This window comes from Belonocnema kinseyi, chromosome 7 (genome assembly GCF_010883055.1).
Source record: "Belonocnema kinseyi isolate 2016_QV_RU_SX_M_011 chromosome 7, B_treatae_v1, whole genome shotgun sequence".
NCBI lineage: Eukaryota > Metazoa > Arthropoda > Insecta > Hymenoptera > Cynipidae > Belonocnema > Belonocnema kinseyi.
This window is the reverse complement of record NC_046663.1, coordinates 6639852-6648103: the sequence shown is the minus strand read 5'-3', so window position 1 is coordinate 6648103 and position 8252 is coordinate 6639852. Positions and strand designations below refer to the sequence as shown.

At 36.9% G+C, this 8252-nt stretch overlaps 1 protein-coding gene across 1 annotated transcript in view; it reads left to right on the top strand.

Annotated features, from left to right (window-relative positions):
• Positions 1-8252, top strand: part of LOC117177104 (putative sugar lactone lactonase YvrE) — a 37830-nt gene that overhangs the window by 13230 nt on the left and 16348 nt on the right. The window contains exon 2 of the mRNA XM_033367594.1: positions 179-318. The gene's annotated coding sequence lies outside the window, so the exon portion shown is untranslated. The remainder of the gene's footprint in view (positions 1-178; positions 319-8252) is intronic.

Genomic DNA, 8252 nt, shown 5'->3' with positions numbered 1-8252 from the left:
GGGGGGGGGGGGTGAAAATATCATGAAAATACATCACGTAATTTTGGATGACCCATGAACTTTAACTTCAGCTTATCGAAAATGCCTGGACTTTTCGGAATTCCCTGACTTGTAGCAATCCTGGATTTTAAATTCTTCCATACGTCAATAGTTCAATCGACTTCAATTTCTTTTTTAGGCGTGAAGAAATCGTCAGAGGAGAGGGATATTCCGAGGTTGCGTTTTATCGTGACGGCCAAGTCTTCTTCATAGACACCTATCAACAGGATCTCTGTTCCTACCATGTAGAGGATAGACAATTGTTTTGCGTTCGTATAGGTAACAAAAAACTTTTAATTCCACTTTTGATTGAAATGGCCATATTTTTCCCCTGAAAATAGGGGTGAAAATAGCATACATTTCCTTCAAACCGAATTTGCGAGTGAAAGTAAATTTAGCGAGGCGAAAGTAAAATTAGCGGGGCGAAAGTAAAATCAGCGGGGCGAAAGTAAAATCAGCGCGGCGAAAATAAAATTAGCAGGGCAAAAGTAAAATTAGCGAGGCGAAAGTAAAATTAGCGACGCGAAAATAAAATTAGCAGCAAGAAAGTAAAATTTGTGGGGCAAAAGTCAAATTTGCGGGGCGAAAGTGAAAATTCGTTGATCAAAATTCGAAGACGTGGCGACGGTCGAGCTTGGAATAAGATACTATGTGCAACACGAGACCAAAGTATATTTTTCCTTTGGGTAATTACTGCCCTCGCAAGAAAATTTTCCCCTATAATGATTACTGTCATCGCTTTGCTCGGGCAATAAACGCGCCCTCTGGAGAAATCTTCTTGATCAAGCAGTAAAACCACCGCGGCAAAAATTTACTCCTTTCGCCCCTTGTTTCATAATGGACTATTGTAGCCAGGAGAATTTGTTTTTGTTACGAAAAATGTTCCTACATTGTCTTTGAAAGAATGCTAAATACAAAAAAAATTTTAAGATAAAAGTTGCATGTCTAAAAAAATTCTACATAAAACGTCATGTTCTTTTATGATATTTTTCATGTTTCATGCCTTTCTTTTATCAGTAGAAACTTAGACCAAATATTTAGAAAAATAAAAAAGTGGGATTTAAAAAAAAAATCTTTGTTATAATTTTCTTCAAAAATTCAATTTGTTGTAAAAAATATAGTACGTGACAAGGGGAGAGGCAATTTCTCGAATCGTGTGAATGCCGCCCTCGCTTCGCTCGTGCGGCAACCTTTCGCACTATTCGGAAATCGCTGCCTTTCTCCCCTTGTTTCGTAGCCCTGGGAAGAAACCCTCATATTTTCGGATAAAGTCCGTTCCACAGTAAAAAATACTTTTTTGGTTTAAAGTAACGTACAGCCCACAAATATTGACAAATTATAACCAAAGAAAAATCTAAAAAAAAGCTTGAGAGATTTTCAAGAGAGTTGATGAGCCTGATTTTCAACTTAGGTTTTCACTTTTTAAATAAATAAACAATTAAGACAAAAAACATGGCTATTTTTTGTTTGTCGTTCTTAGTGCTCTTCAATAACATGAAAATTGTTAAGATCGTCTAAGTTTCATAGAGTAACATTAGTGAAAAATATTTTAATATTATATAATTAACAAAAAAATTGTATAAACAAATTATTTGTTAAAAGAATGTTTTTACGATTTTCTATAATGTTATGCTTTTTAAAGTTATATTGCAGGAAATTTCGATAAAAGTAATATAATGATGAAGAAATTTCTGCTAGTGGTTTTTATTCTTAATATTAAAAACAGATACATTAATCAGCCATTTTTCAAAATAAAAATTCGTTTTTTATGTCATTTTTGTTTAATTAGGAACTTCATCCTAATTTATCTTCAATTTTCATCAATGACCTACAATGCTACCATAAATTACCAAAATACTTTATAAATTTCTGGAAATTTATAAAAACGTTTAAAGTAGAATTTTGCCTTATTTATGCTAAGTTACCATATTTGCCTTCAAAATTATTTTAAATCACCGAAAATTTCCATAAATTTGGGCAATTTATAGATTTTTTAAATAGTTTGGGCTATTTATGGGAATTTACAATAAATTGCTTGAAAAACATGAAAAATCGCTGATTTTGTCGATTTTACGTCTTTTTTTGTTTTTAGAAAAATACGAGCCAACTTGGTTATTTGGACACCGGATTCGAATTCAGCGACCCCAAAAACATATAGATATGCTAGTGTGGTCTGTCGGACAGACCACTTTTTTTGTGTGCCGGTGTAATTTAACTGACATAATTACTTTAAACAAAAACAAAAAAATATAAAAAACAAAACAAAAATTTGAACAAAATAGTTAAAGCTTTAACTGCAACAGTTAAATTTTCAGTAAAAAAATTAATTAAAGTTAAACTAAAGTTAAATTTTTAACAGAGAAAGATTTTTCAGTCAAGACAGAAATTAAACTGCAAACAAACTGTTGATTTTTTAAAGAAAAACATAAATTTTCAACCAAAGGGAATTATTCTCAACTTGTATTGTACTTTTAAATTTTGGAAATTTTTGCAATGTTTGAAAATATTTCTAAATATCTTCTTCAAAGTAATTTAAAAAAAAATAAGGAATAACTTTAAACATTCCCAGAAATCTGAACAACAAAAACTTTAAAGGCATTTTAAAATCTTTAAAAAATCTCTGAATCCTATTTCGAAATCTCAAAAAATGTAAATGTGCAAAATTAAAAAAATTGCCTTAAAACCTTTCAGATCCTTTTTCTACAATTTTAAAAATATTTTGAAATATTTTGAAATCCTTATTAATATTCTCTTATCAAAAATTTTGTGAAATAAAAAATTATTTTTAATTTGCTCCAAAATATGAAGCAATTTTATTTATTCTTTTGAAACCTTTCAGAATGCTTCGAAACCTTCAAAGTTTTTGGCTAAAATTCTAATAAATTATGTATTTTTCTTTGCATTTTTTAAAAATCTTTCGTATCTTTTCAAAACTCAAAACTTAATTTGGTTAAATTAATTTTTGAATCTTTTCATCACTTCTAGAATTGTTAGTTAATTTTCTTTTTTTTTTTAATTTACACTTGATGCAAATTGCATTGACCGGCGAAGACAATCAACTCGGAGAAATAAAAGAGGGAATTTTACAGTAAATGTGATGATATATTTTTCGTGTACCTTAAGTGCTTGCACTTAATGCCTCTAACCTTTAAACAGGAGTCAGCTTGTCGTGAGGCGAGCTAGAAATACAATGGGCGATTTACAGCCTGTCTTTAAACTACTGAACACTTCTTTTTTTGAAACTACAAGGCCTCGCTTGGGAACCTCCTGGTCTCGTAATGGAAAGCCTTGACTGGGAACCTTCAGGTTGGGCAATGGAAGGAATTGACTAGAAAACTTCTGGTTCAGCAGTGAAAATCCTTGACTGGAATCTCTGATGAGAAAAGAACAGACCTTGGTAATAGGCCTCTTTAAGTGCTTTGAAGTCGCAGTTCGGATCGTGAAAACGCGTACTCGACCGTCACGGTCCGGGTGATATTCGAGGACAGGGCCCAGTGCCCACTTGGTTGGACGAAGGTTTTCTTCATGAATAAGCACAAGCTCTCCTTGCTGGATATTCGGCTTTGCAGTTTTCCATTTATTTCTCTCTTGAAGATAATAAAGGTAATCATGTGTCCACTGATTCCACAGTTGTTGACAGAGTCGCTGGACCAGCTACCAACAGAAAGTTGGTCGATATTTAAATCCAAAATTGACGGCTCGTGTACTGTTACCAAAGGCTTACCGGTCAAAAAGTGACCTGAAGAAGGTGGTAACAGGTCATACCAAGTCGAGCAGGATTTTGACCAATAAAGCGTGGAATTGACACCTTTTGAAGTACATTGAAGTCCTTGCAATATTCGTCCCACTGAGTCTTCAAATCCATCCCAATGCATCAAAAGATTTCGCGATCGTTGAAAGCACTGATCGTTTTGTGGGTTCACTTTCAATTTCTGGAAAGTCGACCTTATAGCTAAAAGTGTCCTTCCTGGGATCCCATGCGAGTTCGAGAACCTTTAGACTTTCATCTTCATTAAGGTGGTGAACTCCACCTGAGACCAGCATATCTGGTCTTAAATTCTCGAGATTTTCTGTGCTGTTAGACGCCCATTTCCTCAAAGGAAAACCGCTAGCTGCAAGGGGCTAAATAAGTTCTTTCTGCAGTTCCTTTGCTTTCTTGATATCTGAAGCGCCTGTAAGCAAATCGTTGACGTAGAAATCATCATACAGAGCTCGGGATCCAAGAGGATAACTTTCCTTTTCGTCAAGAGCGAGTTGTTTCGTCACTCGATTGGCAAGATATGTAGCTGATGTCGATCCACACCTTACGGTATTCAAACGAAAAGCTTGAATTTTTTTATTGTTATCATATCATATAATCATAACCATAAGATTCGTTGGTAATCTCGATCAGCTGATTGCAATGTTGGCCCCTCCATCAGATGATGATTTAGTGAAGTTCCGTTCAAAGTTGGATAATTTTCATTGTACACGAGTCTCAATTTGGCAGTATTACTAGTTTCACGGAAGACGGCATGATGAGGTAAGTACACGACTTGCTCAGAGGGCCCTTTCATTGATGCGATCTCTATGCAATTAAGATCGTGATATTCGTTTCGAAGTTTCGCTGCCGAGAAAGACTCTCCAATTTTAATTGGAGAATCTTCTTTAAAGGGTAAACGCACAATATATTTACCGTTCTTATCTCTTGAGTGAGTTGTCTGGAAATGCGTTTCGCAGCGCTGATCTTCTTGTCTGATTGGAGGTTCTGCTGGAATCTCTTCGATTTGCCAGAGCTTTAACATAATTCTGTCAATATGTTTAGTCTCGACGTGATGAACTAAAATTCTCGTTGCTGATTCTTTCATTTCAGCAATCCTTTCAAGAGAATAGGTCCGTACACGTCAACTCCCAGGATTATTTCAATTTTTCCATGTGCTCCGAAATGTGGATCTGCTAGAGATTGAAGGTCGGAAAACCGACTTAGAACTGAGGTCAATTTTCTGGCTTGAGCGGTGTACGAGGACAAGGCGTCCATCACATACGGGTCAATTGCTATGCTGTGCGCACTTCCGTCAATGTTTTCTAATTGCAATTTTACGATAGAACGTGGGGGCTTTGTAATCTGATCACCGGCACCGGACACTTCGACTTCCACCTATTCGCGAGCTGGTCGTAATTGCTTAACGATTGACTCCTTCACGAATGTGGATTGAGATCCCAGATCTATCATCGCGAGCGCGAATACTGTACGATCATTAGGAGCGCGAAGTTTGACGCGAGCTGTTGCAAGAAACCCTTCGACGGTTTTTACGGTCTTACCCGTCGTGTGATGGACGTTTGTTGTTGACTTTATTGGTGTTTGAACTGAAGCAGATTCTTCTACTGTCAATTTAGGCTCTTGGTATGAGGAGTTTACATTAGCTTCCGCTTGACCACCATTTCTATGCAAGAGAGAATGATGCTTTCCCTGGCACTGTCTGTAGCGTGACGTTGAAGGACAGTTAGAAGACATGTGTCCTTCTCGTAGGCAATTGAAACAACACTGCTATCGTCGAACAATGGATTGAAGTTGTTCCAGATTCTTTCTTCTAAATGTTTCATGAAAAGTCAAGTTATGGGACCTATTACAAACAGGACATTCCTTAGTCGAGGAGTGATGCGACTTGACACTTGTTCGTGAATTATTGCTTGCCTTTGCGGTAGCACTTAATGACTTATCACTTGAGGCATCCGTTATGATTATAGATGCGCTTACTGCTTCTAAAGCGCGTGCTTTATTTTCTAAAAATGCATCAATTTCTTTGTAATTGGGACACCTTCCTTCCAGAGCAGTTTCTTCCTTGTCTTCATCTACTGAGTGGTCAGAAACTGGTCGCCATCGTTGACCAAGTGTCAATTTCCACTCTTCTCGTGTTGATTGATCCAATTTTGTGGTTGTAAAAAAAACAAGCAAATCGCCCCACTGATCGACTGGTCGCTTTAAGGTTTTCAGAGCAACCAAAGCTTCATTGGTACGATCACGAAGACGTTTAAGCTCAGTAACAGATCTAAGCTTTATAGGGGCAACGTCCATAAGTGACCTACGTAGTAAATGACTAAAATGCGTTGATTTTCATACCTAGTTTTGAGGGATTTCAATGCTGTCTCAAAGTTAGATTCTGTAAGAGTTATGTTTTTTAAAAGAGCAGTAGCTTCTCCAGAAAGAGCAGATATCAAGTAATAGAACTTCCGAATGTTGTCCATCCTGGGATCCTTGTCAATCATGGACTCGAAAAGATCTCTGAATCCCTCACATTCTGGATATTCTCCGCTAAATTTTGAAAGCGGAATATGGGGGAGATGATCAAGTTGCGAATCTGTTTTTACAGTGACCAAATCTGAATTCTTGCTACCTACAGGTTGTGGTGTAACCTTTATCGTATCTTCTAAATTATACAATATAGCTAGTGAATTCATGTATGTTTTGTACACTTTTTCAAATTACTGCTTTTTAAAATAATCTTACTTTTTTATTTCTGATTCAGTAGTCGAGTTGCGCATAGTGTCATCTAGCTCTCGACATGAACTCCAATATGATTTTAAACTCTTAATGTGGCAACGCAGCACACCACTGCTTACGCTGCTTGGTTTAAAACCTTTTGCGTTTACCTCAGCTCGCTCCACGTGCTGGATGTTTCGCTCTTGTTGCTCGATGAGATTCTCTAGCGTTGATTCTGATATCGACGTCTCGGAGGCAAAGAAGGCGACGATGGGATGACGTAACGGAAGTTTGAGAACCGGCGGCTTTAGAACCAGTAACCTTTTCGGCACAACACGGGCCCGCGTGAAAATCGACGAGACCACGTGACAAAAGAGTTGGACGAGAAGAGGGGGTCCCTGCGTGAGTGATAGGGCACAGGAGCTGTAGCTAAGTAGCGAAGTGCGGTGACGCGATATATACGTATTGTGAGAGGTTTCAGGTTTGAAGCGTTGGTCTCTCTAACGCACACGAGCACGCACTTACACAGGCACGGGCTGCATTCCTAAGCACTGCACTGTGGTTTTTGGAACACTAACACATACACTTCCTAGTGGGCACAAAATTTGGCGACGTCTTTGTGACATCGTTATGACATCTTTACAACAACTTTACGATATCTTATGTGCATGCCGTTTCGGTGTCTTTGCGATATCGTTAAGATACCTTAAAGACATAGACATAGGACGTCGTAAAGTTGTCTTAAAGATGTCGTAACAATGTCGTTAAGACGTCACTAAATTTTTTGCCCAATGGGTTATGCTCCACTTTAAATCCTGGTAAGGTTGTTGAATATTTCGAGTAGACTAGCTCTTTCGGATGCTCCAAGAATCCTTCTTGAAGGAGACCTAGCTAATTCTACTGAAATTCGTGCACCTTGTATCCAATTCTTGATGAGCGTCCATCCGACGTCATTACACTAACACAGTATATTCACTATTTCTCAAGGTTTATCTGGATTATCCGTCGCGAAGGACCATTAAATGTTAGTTAATTTTCTTTTTTTTTTAACATTGAAACTTGATGCAATTTGCATTGACCGGCTATCCAATTCTCAGGGACGTGATTGCCCTTTCACTCACAGGGATTTAAATCCTAAGCAAGAATTTTGAAATATCTTTTGAAATAATTCAAAGTATTCCTAAAATTCTTTCATATCTTGAACAAATTTTAAAAATTGTATTATATGCTTTAAGAATCTTGAATTTTTTATATTTATTGCTACTTACCTATAAAACCAACACTCCTACTGTTGGTAATATGAATTGTTAGGGGAGGGGGGGGGGGGTCTACCAGACCTCATTGCTTTTTTCCAATTTCACTATTGTCGACAACTCTTAGAAGAGTGAGTTTAATTATTTGATTTAAAACACCTGAAGTGTAAATTACCCTCGAAAAATTCATCGCTGCCAAATTTAATGCCATGTTGACAGAAGCGTTTAATAATTCCAAAAAGAGGTCATTCGTTTTACATTTTTTTGAGAAAGTATCTTTTTTAATTTAAAAAATATTTAATCAATTTTGTAATCTTAAATTATTCTTATGAGTGATAATATACAAGAAAATCACAGCAGTTTTGCATTGCCAGCAAGTCCAGAAATCACAACTCAGGGAACTGGTGGGAGAGAAACTAGGGGAAGTGACGGGAAATATGGGGGGAGCAGATAAGGAAGAAGTTTGCTAAGAGAGTAGAAGCGAAGGTTAAAGTTTGGGG